Source organism: Mus caroli, chromosome 3 (genome assembly GCF_900094665.2).
Source record: "Mus caroli chromosome 3, CAROLI_EIJ_v1.1, whole genome shotgun sequence".
Taxonomy (NCBI): domain Eukaryota; kingdom Metazoa; phylum Chordata; class Mammalia; order Rodentia; family Muridae; genus Mus; species Mus caroli.
Window position 1 is genome coordinate 77,630,693 of NC_034572.1, and position 19,321 is coordinate 77,650,013.

At 39.1% G+C, this 19,321-nt stretch overlaps 1 protein-coding gene across 7 annotated transcripts in view; it reads left to right on the forward strand.

The window, feature by feature from the left end:
* Fbxw7 (F-box and WD repeat domain containing 7) overlaps positions 1-19,321 on the forward strand; it is a 161,448-nt gene that overhangs the window by 36,323 nt on the left and 105,804 nt on the right. For 2 of the 7 annotated variants that reach the window (XM_021158294.2, XM_029475520.1), the window contains exons 2-3: positions 10,714-10,761; positions 10,887-10,950. The exons of 1 other annotated variant lie outside the window; for it this stretch is intronic. The gene's annotated coding sequence lies outside the window, so the exon portion shown is untranslated. Of the gene's footprint in view, positions 1-6,554; positions 6,821-10,713; positions 10,762-10,886; positions 10,951-11,197; positions 11,240-19,321 lie in introns of those variants that run through there. 4 more of the 7 variants (XM_029475514.1, XM_029475515.1, XM_029475517.1 and 1 more) reach the window with 4 other exon arrangements.

Sequence of the window (19,321 nt, forward strand, 5' to 3'; positions counted from 1 at the left end):
CTTTTGTCTCAGCTCCACAGTTTGTCTCTGTAACTCCTTCCATGGGTGTTTTGTTCCCAATTCTAAGAAGGGGCAAAGTGTCCACACTTTGGTCTTTGTTCTTCTTGAGTTTCATGTGTTTTGCAAATTGTATCTTATATCTTGGCTATTCTAAGTTTCTGGGCTAATATCCACTTATCAGTGAGAACATATCATTTGAGTTCTTTTGTGATTGGGTTTGTGATTGGGTTTTTTTTTGAGGCAGTTTTACTGTGTAGCCCAGGCTGGCCTAGAAGTTGAAGTCCTTCTGCTTTAGTGCCCTAAGCGCTAGAATACAGGTGTGTTCCAACCTGCCCACCCTGTTCTCTGCTTTAAACATCTGTATGTTTGTTGAAAGGTCATTGGCATGGGGGAAAGCTGTTCTTGATTTAGAACATTCACTAGGGTGTGCCCTTTCATAGTTTATCACAGTTATGGTTGGAATTAAAGTGACCCTTGCAGGTTCATGTTTTGAAATCCTGTTCCCAAGCTGGTGCTGTATGGGAAATGGGCCTGGTCAGTGGAGGTTGGTCACTAGGAGTGGTCTTGAAGGTTACAGCCTGGACTCTGCTTCTGGGACTTTGTACTTCCTTGTCTGTTGTAATGTGAGGAATCTCTGGCACAGGCTTCTGCCAACAGGAACTCTTCTCCACCCTTCCTGCAGCTGTGCATGGGGATCTCCACCCTTCCTGCAGCAGTGCATGCAGACCATTTAAATTGTGTGCTTAGTAGGTCCATCCTTGTGTAGTTTCTGTCAGGTGTTTTGTCAAGGCAAGTGATGAGACAAGTGGTTAATACAATTACATACTCTCTCCAGAAGACTTCAGTTTGCAGAGGGCAGAGCTTTTCTAGTATTGCTACTACTCAGGCTTTTTACATCCTAGTGAACAGTACCTGAGAAAAGCAAGTAAGGAACATAGCTCTCTCTCTCTCTCTCTGTGTAAGTATATGTGTACATGTGTGTGCATGTATGTATGTATATGATTACACTTTATTTCGGCTCCTGATTTTAGAGACTTGTGTTGATTATGGTGAGGAGGGTATAGCACAGCAAAGCATGGACATCACAACAGCTTTGGAAGGACATAGAAGGAGATCCAGTGGGGCAAGGGCAAGTGATAGCCCCAGGTTCACACTCCAGTGATTGATTTATTCCAGTAGACCCGCCTCCTACTCATCATCACCTCTCAGCAATACAGTCACGAGATGAATCCATCAGGAGATTCATACATTGATTAGGTCAGAGCCCTCAGAATCCAGACACTTCTGAAAATCTGTCAGCAGACAACCAAGCCCCTAATACATTAGATTGGGATGGGAGGGGAGATGAGGCATTACATACTCGGTTAAACTACAGCACATTTTCATGCTGGGGTATGTATATATAACTCTCTTCCCACACAAACCCTATCTTACTATAGCTCTCATTTGCTTTTGTCAATTAACAAAACACCACAGAAATCTGCTTATGATTACCTTCATTCGAAACACAGATCAGACTGGAGATGGCTCAATGGTTCCAAGCAAACGAGCGCTTGCTGCTCTTCTAGTAGACATGACTTTGGTTCCCAGCACTCACATCAGGCAGCTCACTGCGGTCTGTAACTGCAGTTCCAAGGGATACAATGTTCTCTTCTAGCCTTTGTGGGCACCTGCGTAGAACTGCATGTAACATACACACTTGCACATAATTAGAAAAACAAAGCAGTTCTGTCGCTTAATTTTGCCAGATCTTCACTTTTTATCTATGAAATGTGGATACTAACAGTTTCTGTCTTGTAGGACTTGGAGAGCATAATATTACTATTTCTTAATGAGACATGCAAAGTTCCCATTTTTAAGTGTTCAGCATGTATCGAAGAAATATTGGCAGAACTAGCCATTTTGTTCCTTTAATTTTTTTTCTCATATACTACATTTTGATTGTATCCTTTCCTTTGAGATTTTTCCCACCTCACTTCATGCTCTTGCGCTCTCTCTCTCTCTCTCTCTCTCTCTCTCTCTCTCTCTCTCTCTTTCTCAGAAAGTAAGAGCAAATGGTCAAATAAAACCCAGTAAGATTAAAAAACGTGACAAAGCAAAGAAAAAGCATAGGATCGACCCAAATCCAAACCAAACCCCTAACCCAACCTGTAAAGTCTGTTTTGTGTTGTCCAACTACCCCTGGGCTTGGTTATATATCAGTTGTAACTATCTTCTTGGTTAGGGGTGGGGCTTTGCCACTTCCCCTTCTCTTTGCTCCAGTGTTGTCTGGGTCCAACTTTTTGTGAGCATTGTGCATGCTGTTAAGTCTCTGAGCTCATATGTGTTATCAGCCTTGTTATTTTGAAAGATGCTGTTTCCTTGGAGTCACCCACTGCCTCTGGCTCTTACGATTTTTCCATATTCTTTTACACATTGATCCTTAAGCCTGATTTCCAAGCCATCTGTGTTGACTGTGGGTCCCTGGTAGAGAGCTGTTCTAGGGATCAGTTGGGAAGCTGGTCCCTAAAAGGGGTTACTGAATGGGGTAACAAAGAAGAACGAGGATTTTAAACATTTTTAATGTATACAGTCAGGTGGCAGTTATATTTTGCAACAATCACTTTCATGTAATTATTTTTACAATCATTTTCCCCAGCAGAATGCTTTACCAGAAGAATAACTCCTCACACCTCCCCACAGCCATTTGTGACTTCTGTTTGCAGTCTCTGTGAACTTGAGGATTCTAGGTAGCACATATAAATGCATTTATACCGTGGTTGTCTCTGTATGACTGGCTTATAGCTGTGTGGCATAATGTTTTCAAGGTTAATCCATGTCTTACCATGTGTTGTCACACTGATTTGCAACTTCCCTCCTTGTGATTGGAGAAGACACTTTCCCAGTGGATGTGAAAACATGTCCATAGAGTTTTCCCAAGAAAATTGATAATAAATTTATTAAAAATAGCTAACAACTAGACATGTACCAGTACCATGGACATTCATAGTAAGATTATAGGAAGGTAACCATGATCAAGGTTATATATTCTGAATGCTGGGCTGGCAAGATGGTTTAGCAGGTGAAAATACCTGCTGGCAAGCCTGGTGACTTTTGGCTCCTGAAACCCATAAAGTGTTAGAACAGAACCAGCTCCTGAGAGTTGTTCTCTGACCTGCACATGCTTGCCATTATGTGTCCTCTAACAATAAAATATAATAAAATAAAATGCTCAATGTTTTCTATTGAATTTAGAAGTAGCAGCTTTGTATCTTACAGTTCTCAGGAATCCTTGAAGGAGTGAAGATACCTGATATTGTAATCATTTCATGTATTAATTGGTTCTTATCTTGTAATAGCAAGTATTTTAGAAAATGCTGTTTAAACAAGTAGTCTATATTATATATAGTCATATTGATCATGAATTGCATTTAAAAATCCAGTCTTCAGGTTCTTCATGTACCAGTGGTGCCTTATTTCCCCAGGTCTTTATGCATTCTGAAGGTATTAGAAATAGAGCCTTTAGGGCTGGGGAGATGGCCCAGTAGTTACAGAGTAGTACGTTTGCTCTTGCCGAGGGTCGGAGTTCTACTGTAGCACCCACATTGAGGGGCTCACAACTTCTTGTAACTCCAGCTCTAGGTGCATTTCATAACATAACTCTGGCCTCTCAGGGTACCTGCACTTGTGTATGTTGCATTTGTGCACGCGCGCACACACACACACACACATACATAAAAACACACAAACGTTTTAAAATCTTAAAAGAAAAGGAGAGGTTTTAGTAGTTCAGATAGTTGAGAGGTCTTTTGGGGGTGGGGGTGCTGGGGATGGTTCACTGCAGTGACCTTTCTGAATAACAAACCATAGTGCTTCTTACAACCATGTAGTTAAGTGCCCATTGTCTGAAATCCCGTCCAGATTCTAGAGTAACTAGACACTTGTTCATGAACCAACAGCTATTTCCCATATAATAATTCCTAGAGCTACTTCCTTATATGGATGGTTACACTTAGTCTCACTCATGTATTAAAAGTCTGCTGTGGCACTTGATTTTATATATTTTATATTTACCCTGTATATATGCTGTTCACATAACTTACAGTGTCCTTTCTTTAGTCTTAAAAGTCTCTTCTATTTGTTCAAGCATAATTATACCTGTTAAATCATATTTAGTAGTTAACATTATCATATTGTAATTTACATTAGTTTTTCTAGGTGTACATCTTATTCTCCAGATTAAATTGCTTGAGGTCAAAGAGGAGTTAGTTTGCCAGTATTTTCTGTGTTGTGCTAGCTGAAGTTGACAGTGCTGATTGGAAGCGATCAGTTATGCTTTTGATTTTGTGTTGTGTTGTTTCTGAGATATTTAGTAGGTAGCATGGATTTTATACTTTGGTCTTATGGGTAACCACAACAGAATAAAGTATATATTTGTTAAATTCTCAACATCTCTTGTAATTGGATGTACTGTAGAGAGAAGATTTGAGTTTAGTGAGGTTTTAAAGTAAATGCCTTAAAGAAAACCTCACGTTCATATGATAAAACAGAGAAACATTTCAAAACTGAAGTCCCTGAAGCTTCTGATGTTGTAAGTTGAACAAATGTTGCTTCTGCAGCCACAGCAATAGAGGAGTAGCTTTATTGGCCGAGGCCAATATTAGTGGCTTTGTCGATGAGAAGAGCTAAGGGTCCTTATTTCAATTCATGGTTATGCTAGAGTAGTGAAGTGAGAGCTGTTGACCTGCTCTTAAGCAGAGACTAGAAAGTTTTTACAAATAGATTAAAGTACATAGAGAGGTGTGAGGAGCTAGGCATGCCTTTAACATTAGGAATTTCATCCTTTTTTGTCCAGTGTTAATACAGTTGACCCTCCAACACTTACTAATTGATTCTGAAAACAACAGCTTTAATGACTTGGTTTAATAGAGTTAAGGTAATAGTTGAGTTGTTGGTACATCTCTGAGTGCTATTGGATGCAGAGTAATATGAGATACAGGATTTATTAAACTGGAGACAATGTAATGCCATTAGGATGGCACATCTTCCTATTTGTTTTATGATTCTGTGGGCATGACTATGTGGAGGTCAGGGGACAATACTTGGAGAAGCTGGCTCTGTGTTTCCATCATGCAAACCCAGGGGATTGAACTCAGGTTGTCAAGGCTTGGCAGCAAGCATCTTCATCTACACTGAGCCACTTTTTTGGTCCTTGAACTGTAACTTACCTGTTAGTTTTTTTTTTTTTTTAATTTTACTTTCATAATTTTCAATTGTGTGTATTATGGGTGTTTTTCTAGATTGTCAGGTTGTTATTTTTTCCTCATTTCTTTTTATTCTCTACTTTTCTTATTTTTCAGTTCTCTCATGTTTTTATTCTTTTTTTTTTTTTTAAGATTTATTTATTTATTATATGTAAGTACAGCTGTCTTCAGACACTCCAGAAGAGGGCGCCAGATCTCGTTACGGATGGTTGTGAGCCACCATGTGGTTGCTGGGATTTGAACTCTGGACCTTCAGAAGAGCAGTCGGGTGCTCTTACCTACTGAGCCATCTCACCAGCCCATGTTTTTATTCTTAACTCATGATATTCTTCTTAATTTTACTTTCCTGGAGAAGGCTATTCTAGTAGGGGTTATAATTGCCATGGTGAAGTACTATAACTAAAAACAATTTGGAGAGGAGAGGGTTTATTTGGCTTTTTTGTTCTGAATTAAAGTCCATTGATGGAAGCCAAGGCAGGAACTCAAATAGGATAGAAACTGTGGAGGCAGGAGCTGATGTAGAGGCTTTAGAGGGATGCTTCCCCTGGCTTGCTCAGTCTGCTTTCTTATAGAACTTAGGACCACCAGCCTAGAGCTGGTACTACCCACTGTGGGATGGGCCCTCCTCTATTAATCAGTAATTAAGAAAGCCCTAGCAGTGCTTGCCTACAGCAATCTTCTGGAGGCATTTTCTTTGTTGACGCTCCCTCCTCTTAGATGATTACAGCTGTGTCAAGTTGATCTAAAACTGACAGGACAAGAATCAGCTCCTAATTCATTTCTTGCTTTCTGTCTTACCCAGTTTTTATTACGATCTTTTGTATTTTTAGTTAAAGATGAAAAAACAAAAACCTTTTAAATGTTTACTTCAGTCATTCCAGTTGACCTTACTTTATTGTGTTTTTTGTGGCTTTTGGGTTTTAAACTTAGCTGAAGTTTGACTTGGATTATCTTGAGTACTTCTGCTTCTGTTCCTTAGAGTCCTACAAGTGGGAGCTGGGAAGAAGGAGGGCTCAGTGGTTAAGAGCACATACTGCTTTTCTGGAGACCAGAGTGAGGTTTCCAGGATCCATATCAGGCTCACAACAGCCTGGAACTCCATTCCCAGAAGACCCAACACGCTTTTGGCTTCCAAGGATAACCCCTGCCCACAATGTGCAAGTACAGATAAGTAAAAAACCCACCAATTTTTGAGTACCATTTAAATGTGATAATACTAAAACTTTTTAAAAATAGAATTGTTTTAAGGTTTTTTTTAATTTAAAAGAAATTTTAATTAAAAAAGTACATATGTTTATGGAGTTCCATGAGATGTTATGATACATATATGCACTGTGTGATGTTTATGGTAAGGTTAACACATCTACCTCTATAAACAGTTACCATTTCTTTGTAGTGAAAAACTCAAAATCCAGCTTTTTTTTGAAAAAATAGGTTATAATGTTGTTCAATGGTTAGGCTACTGTGCAGAGAGCACCGGAACTTCAGCTCTGAGCTAGAGCCTGGGAAAGTGTTTGCTGGTTACCATGCAGGAAGAATCTCATGAACTTACTGTTGAACAGTGTGGAGCTGCTTAGGTAACTGATTTTCTGCTTTAGTGGACACTCCATGCTTCTTCCATCCTTACAGTCTTTCTGATCTCTCTGTGTTCTCAGAAAGCATAAAATTGGGTACTTACTCCTTAACAAACCCATAATCTGCTTCTGTGGGCTCTTTAGATATTGCATGATCTGTTTGTTCTCTTGCCTTTGGTCATTGTAGACTCTTAACTTCAAAGTAGATACCTCCTCCCCTCTCCTCCCCTCCCCGCCCTTCCCCTCTCCTCCCTCCCTGCCTGCCTGCCTTCCTTCCTTCCTTCCTGAAGGATAGATCTCTTTGGTGTAAGAGTTCAGTCAGGATGACAAATCTCTTATTATGAAGGAGTTTCCCTTTATTGTTATAAGATACCTCTCCAATTAACATTCACATTAAAGGATGCTGATATTTCTCTTAATAACTGAGAGACAACTTTAAAGTAGTATGTTTCATGCTTGGAGGGAGAATGCAGTCTGACTTAGAAATTGATTCAGTGGAAGTGTTCCTGTGGACTTTGCTCTCTAAGTGTTGGCATCTGTATTGTGTGGCTGTCTTGTCTTCTCACAGAACCCTCATAACTCCTGGCTGATTGAGCTTTCTCTACAGGTCAAATTCTTATATTCTTGTAACATTTTGGTGTGTCTACCTCTAATGAATGCTGGCCTTAGGAGAAACTTAAGTTTCTCAGCATCTGGGGAGTGCTGAGAGAGCTTATCTTTAAGGAATGGGTTTGCAAGTCTGCCAGTCTGAGTTCAATCTATATGACCTACATGGTGGACTAAGAGAGTATACACTGGGAATTGTTCTCTATATGACCTACATGGTGGACTAAGAGAGTATACACTGGGAATTGTCCTCTGATCTCCGTGTGTATGTATCTGTGGAACTTGTGTGCATTTGTATACATGTACGTGCACACACGAAACAAAATGTTAAAAGAAAGCAAAACGTGTCACAGTCCATGGCAATCTGCTGTTGTGAATTACAAAGTGTAGGTGGATTTTTTTCTCAAATGTGTTAAAAACTTCAAATTGAATCAGGATGCTAATTTAGTTTAGAGAGAAATAGAAATTGTTTACATTAAGAGACAAATGGAAAAGTAATTAAAAAGAAATGAGACTGCTTATATTTTAAATAAAGAAGATACTATTGTCAATATTATGTAGGATTTTAGGGATATCAGAATATTCTTTTGTAAAGCATTCTTCAGCAGGTTCAAAAGACTTTCTTAAAAAAGACATTGGTTAGAAAAAAATTCAGTTTGTAAAACAATAGGACTGGGTAGTTTTCTTTAAAGGTTTTACAGGTCCCTGGCACCACCACCATCTGTTCACTGCTAATTCTCTATATGTGTGCTGGATTATATATTTGTAATTTTGTTTGTGTGCATATGTGCATGCCACAGTGCACGTTTGTGTGGCGTTCAGAAGACAATGTTCAGGAGCTGGTTCTAACTTTCTACTGGGGATTCTGGGGATCAAATAAGCCAGTTCCCACCTGCTAAGCTATCTTAATGGCCCGCATGTTTGTGGGTTTTACCTGAACCTGTCCTAAGGTAGACCCCGGGGGAGGGTGTGGGTGGGGGTCGGGAGGAAAATAAGATATGGGGTGTAAATAAATAAATAAATTAATTAATTAAAAAAAGAACTATTAGCAAAATTTGGTGTTAAGTGGTAGAACTGTAGAGTGCTTGCCTTGTATACGTGGCATCCTAGGTTCACTCTGTCCCCACAAGAAACCATTGACAAATGGAGCTAGGGAGGTCGCTCAGTGGATCAGAGTGCCTTATAGCACAAACATAACCAGGAGTGCCTGTGTACCCTTGTGACCCTAGTGCTTGGGGCAAAGGTCGGTTGGAGGCAGAAGGATGGCTGGAGCTTGCTGGCCTATTAGCTTAGCCAAAAAAGTAGCAAGCTCCAGGTTCAGTGAGGGACCCTGTCTTAAGGGGCTAAGGGAGAGTTGACAGAGAGGATACCTACCGGGCTGCCAGATTTTCAGATCAGAGTCTCCTGTGTCACTAGTCTGATAGATCGTCTAAACTTGTTTTATTGAAAACAGATTTGTCAACTCTTTCTGTTTTAGGAAAGTAAACTTGAAAAATGGAAGTATAGTTGAACTTTCTATTTTTTATCTGTTGCTATATTTTCACAAAGCGAAACCCAGCCTAGATAGATGGAGATCTCCATTCTTCAGGAGCCTCCCGTGCCTTTCACTAGATAGTAACTCCTTCCTAAGAGAGGTGACTTTATCAGAGATATACTTTGCTTAGCCTCATTTTTTTTTTTTTTAAATAGCCAGATCCTAAGTGTGTGCTTGTTTAGGTTCTTATTTCATATTCTTAATTTAGTTTCTGTTATATGACTATACTGCAGTTTATGGCCCCTGCTGCTGTTGATACTTGGATTCTGTACAGTGTGGGGTTCATAAGGATAATTTTGCTATGACAGTTCATCTTCCTATCTTTCTGTATGCTCTCACTCACTGTTGGTAGTAGATGCTTAGGAGAGGGGTTATTTGGTCAGTGGGAGTGTGTATCTCTGTACCATTTTATGTTTCTTTTCCAGAGGATAAAAATTACAGTTGCAGCACATGCTTACTTGCAATTAATATTATGTAGTTTTAAAATAAACAAAATATTCTGGTATGCAGTAGTATCTCACTGTGATAATAATCTGTATTTTCCTGATTAGGTTGAATATGATCTTTAGAATTTTTATTAGATTCTTAGGCTATCTTAAAAATTAGATTGCCATTTTATTTTAAAAACCATTCCACTTTTGATTATGTGTATACATATATGTGTCTGTGCGTGGGTTGTGCATGAGTGCAGGTGCTCATAGAGTGAGTACAGGAGGATATGGAACTCATAGCTAGAGTTAAAAGGGGGGCACTGAGCTACTGTGGGTGCTGGGAACTGAACTGAGGTGCTCTGCAAAAGCAGGAAGTGCCCTGACCACAGAGCTGTCTCTCTAGCATCAGTTGTCATTTTCTTGATGATTTGAAATTGTTTTCAGCATGTTTTGGATATGAATCATGGTTGTACATGTGCCTTGCCAGAGTTCTGTATCCTTAGCCTGCATTTTCAGTTTTTCATAACGAATATTGAATTATACCAATCTAGTTTTTTTCCATGTGTGCCAGTTAGGAAATCTTTGCCCAATTTGAAAAAGTTATAGCCATTTCTGGTCATCTTCTAAAAACTTTATGGTCCTAAATTTTCTGTTTAAGCTCCTAATATCCCCCTTTCTTTCTATATTTCCTACGGTCTGGGGTTAGATGCTATCAATCTAATTGCTCTTGATTTTAGCACAAGTAGATAGAGGAAATCTATTGATATGACTTAATGTCATTTACATTTATTTAATTTGGTGTGCATGCATGTATGTACTGGGTGCATACATGTGGCAGTCAGAGGACGACAGGATAGGTTCCTTCATCCTCGTGGGCTCTAGAGATGAACTGAGGTCATCAGACTTGGCGTCTAAGTAGAGTCTTTACCTCAGGACCCATCTTGCCAGCTCGAGAAACATTTTGCTGCCAGGAGTGGTGGCACACGCTTTTAATTCCAGCACTTGGTAGGCAGAGTCTGGTGGATTTTTGAGTTCCAGGCCAGCCTGGTCTACAAAGTGAGTTCCAGGACAGCCAGGGCTACACTGAGAAACCCTGTCTCGAAAAAAACCAAAAAAAAAAAAAAAAAAAAAAAAAAAAAAAAACCACCAAACAAACAAACAAAAAACCCAACATATATATGTAGTTTAAACTTTGCCTGTGTTTTTGTAGTTTATTATCTCTTCCATGCATTATGTATACAAGTTATTTTTAAGATCATGAAAACTTTAGGCAGACTATGTTTAACTCTGACATTGAATAATTATTTTTATTTTCTATTATTCAGGAAATCTCAGCTATCAACGAGACTTTTAAAAGGCTCTCTAAATATTTGGTAAGTGCTTGATTTCTGTGTACTTTTGCATGTTTCTTATATTTATGTATATGCTACATGAACCCCTCTTGACAGCAGTAAGTTAAATTACAATAAGAATTATATTTGTTTTCATTTTTACCTAGGTACGAGAATTTCTTCTCTTTATATCTTTTGTGATCCCTCTACACATTGTGTCTAGACAATCAGGTTAGTAAGTAGGAATAGTAATTTATGAATTAAATAAGACTTTTTCTACCTGAGATTTTATAATAATTGTTTATTAGTTGCCAAAACAAACAGATGATGATGGTGATATTTACTGTTAGTTGCTGACTGTTCCTTAATGTATTAAGTCTTGTTTATTACAATGTGTGAGCATAAGCACCGGTCCTGAGGGTTGGCATCTATGCTGTTTCCAATCTGAATTACCTTAATTTCTCTGTTCTAATATTAGAACGAAAACTTCTGTTTGAAGTTGCCTCTAATTAAGAATTTGGTAAGTTAATCATTTTACTAGGGTAAGCTATCCCCTCTTACTATCCCCCTGTGTACATAGTATGTGTATGCGGTGTATGTATGCTTGCATATGTGAGTACAGGTATGTATGTAGGCATGCATGCTGAAACCAGAGGAAGATGTCAGGTGTCTTGTTTTATCATCTTTCTTTTTCTCTTGAGACAGAGTCTCAGTGAAACTCAGGCTCACCATCTTTTGGCCGAGCTAGCTGGCCATCAAGCCCTAACAGCTTTTTTGTGTCCCTCAACCTAGTGGTGAAGTTACAGGACCACTTGGCCATACCTACCTTTTATGTGCATGCTGGGAATCAAAACTAGGTTCTCATGCTTGCTCAGCAAGCACCTTTAGTCAGAAAACCATTTCCCCAGCCCATCTCTTGTTCCTGCTTTTAGGCTGGTTCCTTCCTGTCCATCCATGCATCCACTCATACATGTGTTATGTATATCCTGTACATAGGGGACAGCAGATGATAGTTTCTCTTCCCTGAGTTTAGCATAATCATTAGTTAACATGATGATTTCATTTCTATCCATCTTCTTAATGTATTTTTATTCTTCTTTAATAGCTGAGGGGAAAAGACCCCTTATAGTGTATGTGTGCATGTTTCTCCATCCATTCATTCATCTGTTGCATGGTGGCTGTGAACAGCGCTGCAGCAAGCACTCATGTGCATAGCACTGTGCTGTGCTGGCTGCTTCTTTTAGCTATGTGTCTAGGAGTGGAATAACTGGAACACAAGGAGTTCTAGTTTTAGGTTTTCTTTGAGGATCCTCTGTACTGATTTCCATAGTACTTATACCAGCGTATATGTATACTAATAGTGTTGAAAGCATTCCTTTTTACTAGTGAAAAAAATTTAAAAGGATTAAGTGTTTTATAAAATGGGATAAGTGCTGAGATATCCAATAATCAAGTACCATGGTATAGTTTATGGTTGTTTTGAATATAACCACACAAAAATGTTTTTTTTTTTTTTTTCATTAGCTAAAAGGAGCGTCTCTAGATATATGAAGTGGAAAAAACATCATTTTTTGTATTAAAGTGTTTACTGTATTTGAAACAGTCAGTATTCAACTAAAAGATATTTCTATAGCAATTATAGCACATGCTTACATGAGCAGCAGTTATAGTATTCTGTTTAGCATACAGCTGCAATTTGTAGCATATTCAGGAACAACTGATAGAACAAAGATGCCTGTGAAGAGTTCCACTCTGTGGACCCTGTGGTGGCTCATCTCTGGAGTATGTCACACAGAAGGGGCTAGTTTGGCCCTCTCCTAAACGTGAACCAGCTGTCATCATTGTAGGCTTTTGGAGGATATCTCATCCTAAATGTATTTGTGACAGTTTTATTGTCTTACAGTTTACACACCAGAAAACCTCACACTTGTGTACTTTCCAGGATTCTGAGTCTGTCAGCTATGCACTCCTCATAGCCACTCAGGCATAGGGGGCTTTCCTTACTGTCTAACCTCATCTCCCTCTCTTGGCAACAAGTAATGGGCTTTCTGCTCGAGAGTTTGCCTGTTTTGGTTATTTATAAAAATGCACCACATAGTATTTGTTCTTTTGTGCTTCATTCACTTAGCACAGTATTTTTAGCATCATATGATATGTGTCATATCAGTACTTAATTCATTTTTATGACTTGGTATTCCTTTGTATACCACATGTTACTTATCCTTTCATCAGTTGATAGAGCTGCTTTTTTAGTTGTTAGTAATGTGTATTGTGAACTACTATTGTGATATACATTTTTATTTCTTTTGAGCATGTGTGAATGGGGAGGAGTTGAGGATTAATCCTTTGTGTTTCTTTTCAAGTAGCGGTCAAAATAGCAATACACTCGGGTCCTAGTCTCCACATCCGCATGGGCAGCCATGTGTGTATTTTAGTCTTCCTGGTTGTTGTGAAAGGATACTTCATTGTGGGTGCTTACTGGCCGTTTGTTGTCTCTAAAGAAAGAGCCATTCAAGTATTTTGCTCATTTTCCAGAGCAAATACTTTTAATGTTGAATTGTGATCATTTTTTTTTTACATGTTGTGACTAGTAGACGTTTATTCAGTATGAGAGTTCCAAGTATTTTCTTCTTTTCTGTGGATTATCCTTTTAGTTTGAAAAAAAAAGTCATTGGAAGAAATGACTGATTTTATTTTATCAGATGGGTTTCTCTGTAGCCCTGGCTGTCCTGGAACTCACTCTGTAGACCAGGCTGGCCTCAACCTCAGAGATCTAACTGCTCTCCCTCCTGAATGCTGGGTTTAAAGGTCTGTGCCACCATTGTTTGGCAGAATGAAAGGTTTTAATCTTGATAGAGCTCAGCTTTCATTTTGCTTTGCGTGTGACACAAAGTTACAAGTTCATTTTAAAATAAGTCATTATTGATAGTTTAGGTCTGTGATAGGCGTCACCCTAAGTCCATAAAGAACACTGGCATTTCTTGTATCTGACAGCCAGAGCTCAAAGGGAAGGGTTTCTTCTGTATTTGTCTTTCAGTTCCTCATGTATTTGTTTCTTATGTTTGACTCTGTGATTACTCAATACCTGACCCTACCTGCCCTTGGGGGTTGGAGGTTAGGGAGTGAAGAGTCAACAACACAGGCTCCAGGAGCAGGTGAGAAACACCCCAGCAAGCTCTTCTGAAAACTGCTGCAAGCTCCTGTAATACCCTCCACACACGCACGCATTGGCCCCAAGAACAGCAGTTCCTGATTGGCTGGTACTGTCTGCATCAATCCTTGGTCTCTCAGGCAGTCCTCACTTAGGTCCTCCTGCAGGATATGCTTTTGCAGCTCCTCGCCCCCCCCCCCCCGGCATTTACATAGAGGTGACCCCTCTGGTCCAGCTACAGTTCCTATATGAGATTGGTTTATTTATATTAGTCTATGTTGTATGTTAGCTCCCCCTCCACCTGAGAGGAGACAGGGTCTTGTTGTGCGTCTCTGGCAGATCCTGGAGACCCCTGCTTCCTAAGTACTGGGATAGTTGAAGTTTTCTTTGCACGCCTGTGGTTTCTGTTTTGGAAAGAAAACAGATTCATAGGAGACTTATCTGTGTTACTTTTTGGCTGAGAATGTTCTTTGAGTTGGCATGTGGCCAGAAGCTTTCTGAGAGCATCACAGAACACAAAGCTGATAGAAGAAGTCCTGGGAAGAAGCTCTGAGGCAAGATGGCATCAGAGGATGTGAGCCATGTATCTGAGTACAGTCTCTGCCCAGTTCTTTCACTGACTACCATAAACTACTCAAGTGCCAGGGTGATGTCGGAGTATCAGGCTGATGAATAGGAGGGCATGGCCCAGAGGTGAAGGAACTGAGCACAGGCAGTAGCTACATGCTGCAAAGGACAGTTTGGTGTTCCCATTCACAACACTAAAACCAGAAGTTCCTCTGAAAGATTATAGCAAAGTCCAGATAGACTCTTACATTGTTTACATAAGGAATCCTGTTTTCAAAGGGCTCAAGAAGAATACTTAGGAGTGAATAGATGAAGCATAGAGGCACTTTAAAGATGCAGGAGAGAGTTTTAGGGCTGTCTGGAAGGAGAGTTAATTAAGTAACAAAACAAGTGTTTAGCAGTGAGGAGAGTCAATTAACTTAGAGTAATAAAAGCCATCAACTGGGAGGATGGGAGGATGAGAATAGAGCCCAAGTCAGGGGCCTGCGAGAGGATTGCTAGCCTGTGATGGCACAGGACTATAAATAATGGCTGCAGACTCAATTCAGTGGGAAATGTCAGCCTACAAAAGCAGGAAGTTCAGGCAGAATCAACATAAAAGAGTCTACATTTAGCCAAGTAAGTGGTCTAGCTGCTTAGTTGTAGAGAAAATCTTGTAAGCACTAATAGAGAAAGAAGTTATCATGTTGGCTAGTTGAGGAACTAGGCATTCAGTGAGCTGAAAGAAAACCTATCAGATGCGAATTCTGTGACTGTAATTTGAAAGTAAAATAAAGACATGTTCAGATAGAGAAACACTGGGGTTTTTCTATCATCCCACCACACTTATGAATAGTTCTAGAGGAAATCGATCAGTTTGAAGGGAAAGAGCCCCAGAAGTCATATCGAAGCTAGTAAATTCATAATTTACTATATTTTTCTAATTATAAAAAGCTATATGATTTCCTTACAGTAAAATAACAAATTATAATACTATATTGTTGACTAAATAGTGTACATGAAAACATTTTTCAAATTATACTGTTTCTTTTTGACTAAATTTGGAATTTTCTGTTGTCGTTGAGGATTTTTATTGTGCTTTTGCTTATTTGAATGTATCTCCTGTGAAATGTCTGAGAAATGACCTATTAGACTCTTTAATAAGACATACCATGACAAGTGGATGTTAAATGATATTTAGTCTTTCAACATCTCAAATCTGCTAGGTCTTTAATTTCATTTCAGGTTGTTTAGTAGCATATTGTCACTTTGAAATGTGAGAATTTTCTAACAAATCTGCCATTCCAATTATTTCAGGTAGGCCATTCAGTTGATTACATTTACACTGCAGTCTGTATGCCTTTCACTGCCTGTATGCAGAACTTTCTCCTTACTCCCGCTAGAAACTCTGTACCCAGTAAGCAACAATCCCGTAGTTCCTCTTCTTTAAGTGTTATTAGACCGTCTGTCTGAGCCGTGAGAGTGCTGTAAATTCTCAGCATGAGCTGCTCAGACAGCTGTTTGCAGACTCTTCTCAGTTTGTGACTGATTCTTCAGAAATACAAAAGCTTTGCTGATGAGGCCTCAGAAGGAGGTAAGGGAACCTGGTAAAGAAAGCGGGAATTGGGGCTAGAGAGATGATAGAAGAGGTGAGGACTCTTGCTGCTCTTGTAGAGACTGGGGTTTATCTCCCTGCACCAACATTAGGCAGCTCGAAACTTCCTCTACCCTCCTCTCAGTGCACCTTAAGACATACATGCATCTGCCCATACACATGCACAGCACTAGCATGCTCACACACAAATAAGTAAATAAAAAAACTTAAAGAGAAAAAAGCTTTTTTTTTTTTTTTTTTTTTTTTTTTTTTAAGGAATCAAATGCTCATGAATAGACTGCTGGTGGAGATGTAAATGTTAAAGGTACTGTTGGTGAGGGTCACATGTGTGGAGGACACAGGGCCTCACTGAATGTAGACTTTCCCAGTGGGTTAGACTGGCTGGCTAATGAGCCCCTCATGCTTCTGCTTCTACCTCCTATTCTGGGATTGCTCCAGGATTGCCATTACATGCTAGCCTTTTTACATGGGGAGCTGAACTCAGGTCTCCATGCTTGGACAGCAAGCATTTTGCCTACCTAGCAATCCCCTTAGCCCCTAAATTTATAGTTTTCATAAAATGTCAGTATCACTTGAAACAAACTCTTTTTAGAGCTGAGGACCAAACCTGAGGAATTACCAGCTCTACCACTGAGGTGTTTCCCTAACCCTGTATGCTTAGGAGTTACCATAAAGACTTTGTCACTTCTTTTTGAACACATGAACATTGTGCAGTTTAATGCAAAATTCAGAACTTCTTCGTTAAAAATTGAATTTATGATAGAAATTTATTTAGCATAATATGTTAGTCCACTTAGATTAGCTTATTTATTGAGGAAAATTATTTGGAAACTGGAAGTACATTGTTTTTAGGATCATTTTAATTGGTAACTTCTGATAATGACAGTGAGTACATTTGAATTATAAAATCTATACATTCAGCCCTTATCTACCTTTAAATTCTTTACAGTATGGTCTTGTTTGCTTGTTTTTTTGATGAAATCATATGCAAGCATATAGTTATTGTGTTTTTAGCCATCACTACATTGAAATTCAGTGTCTAGGTTTAAAGTAAAATGTAATGCTACTTAGTATGAAATTACTAAACATCACAGTTCCCTCTTCTGTCACTTCAGAGTTACTGCACCATGCTTAGCTTTAAATAGCTGACCAGAAAACTGCATACCAATTGTATTGTTAGTATTTCTTTAATAGTTGAATTTAGAATATTCACTGCCAAAAGTTATTTGTAGTTAATATGGGAGATTGGGTAACAAGGCAAGGAACACAGTGAAAAACACAGGCATTGTACAATTGATCCTCTTTATACATACAATATTTAACTTTTCAAAGTAAGAATTTGACATTGAGTTATTTATAGTTAAGAAGGAAACTGGTTAACTTTATTGAAGTAATCATGAGGGCTGGGAATGTGGTTATGATGGCTTGAATGAGAATGGCCCCAATGATTCATATATTTGAAAGTTTGGTCCTTAGTAGGTGAAACTGCTTAGGAAGGGTTAGGTGGTGTGGGTTTTGTTGAAGGAGCTGTGTCACTGGGGGTTGGGCTCTGAGGTTTCAAAAGCCAAGACTAGGACCAGTATCTCTCTCTGCCTCAAACCTGTTGACAAGATATAATCTGTCAGCTACTTTTCCAGGGCCATGCCTGCCTTCTGCCATGCTTCATGTCATAATAGTTATGAGCTCGCCACCTGAAACTAAGCAAGCCTCCACTTAAGAGCTTCTAAAAAGTTGTTTTGGTCTTTATGTCACCTCAGTGCAGTGGCACAGTAACTAAGACAATGGTATATTCCTTGCTTACCGTGCTTAAAGCCCTGGGTTCCCTCCTTAGCATCACACAGGAAAGAAAAATCATACTTTTAATTTATTGATAAATTATTAACAAATACTGTTTTCTCTACTTTTTAAAAGGGCCTGTAGGTAGACTTGATTAAATATTCACTGTCTCCCCCCCCCCCAGAACAGTATTATGCTCATTTTTCTGATATTTAATACATGTTTACTTCTGTTGATTAGTCTTCAAGTTCTGTCTGTATGCAACATAGTGGTCAGTATTACATTGAATTAGTTAACAGGGAAGAAAAATGATAAATAATGAAATAACCATTATTGCTTACATTCTATTTTTGTTAGAACGAATTTAAGAGCAAGGGATATAGGGAATGAGGCTGATGAAGCATTTCATGCTTTTGGGCCTTTTATTTTATTTTTATTGTTTTTCGAGACAGGATTTCTCTGTGTAGCCCTGGCTGTCCTGGAACTCACTCTGTAGACCAGGCTGGCCTCGAACTCAGAAATCCGTCTGCCTCTGCCTCCCGAGTGCTGGGATTAAAGATGTGCACCACCATGCCCGGTGTGGGTCTTTTATTTTAGGCCTGTGTAGAAGCAGTAGTGATGCTGAGGCTGGTCAGATACCTGGCTTTCATTGAGAGCAGCATGTATTTGCTGGGGACTTTAAATTGATTCTTGTTTTATTTTGTACGCAGTGATGTATGCTCTGAGCATATTCTGTACTTATTGGCGGTGTAAATTATGTTAGATGTTAATGCTTGGTACCTGTTCTTATACTAGCACAATACTTTATTTATTTATTTATTTATTTATTTATTTTTACCTTCTTTAGCTCCCCTACTTCCCATATTTGCTAGAGAGGTTTATCAGCAGCAGTTAAGACCGTACCCTAATGTCTCTGATGAGCATCTCAAAAGGTAGCAACATGGCTAAAGCTTGCTTTTACAAGTCCTGTTGCTAAATCATTTTAGATACTTAGTCTGGTAGTCCCTTGCATTTTCCATGTACTGTGTTCTTTGGCTTGTCTAGCAGCAGCACAGGAAGGTAGACTTAAAGGCAGTCCAGCTCAATTGCATCTACAGATGAGAATTTATCTTCTGTTCAGCATACAGTGTTTTCAGCAGGCGAGTACGATGTTACTGAATTATTTTGCTTGTTTCTTTCTACAGTCTTTATTTACAGAACTTTTTTTTTCCCCCTTGTGAAGTACATACCTGTTTCTAGGTATTCTGAAAAAACTGATTTAAGTATAACATGAGTTAAGTCTAGAAGGACAGTGCAAGGTGAAGGCAGAAAGTACTGACTCTTCTTAGCTCTAAAGCAGGGAAGGGACTGAGCGTGACACACACACACACACACGCACGCACACACACACACACACACACACAGAGCAGGGAAGGGACTGAGTTCAAGACACAAACATATGCAGAGCCTTTCAATGCCTCAAACATAGGCTCTTCTCTAGAAGGTATTTTGTTATTTAGTTTCCCTTTTCTTTT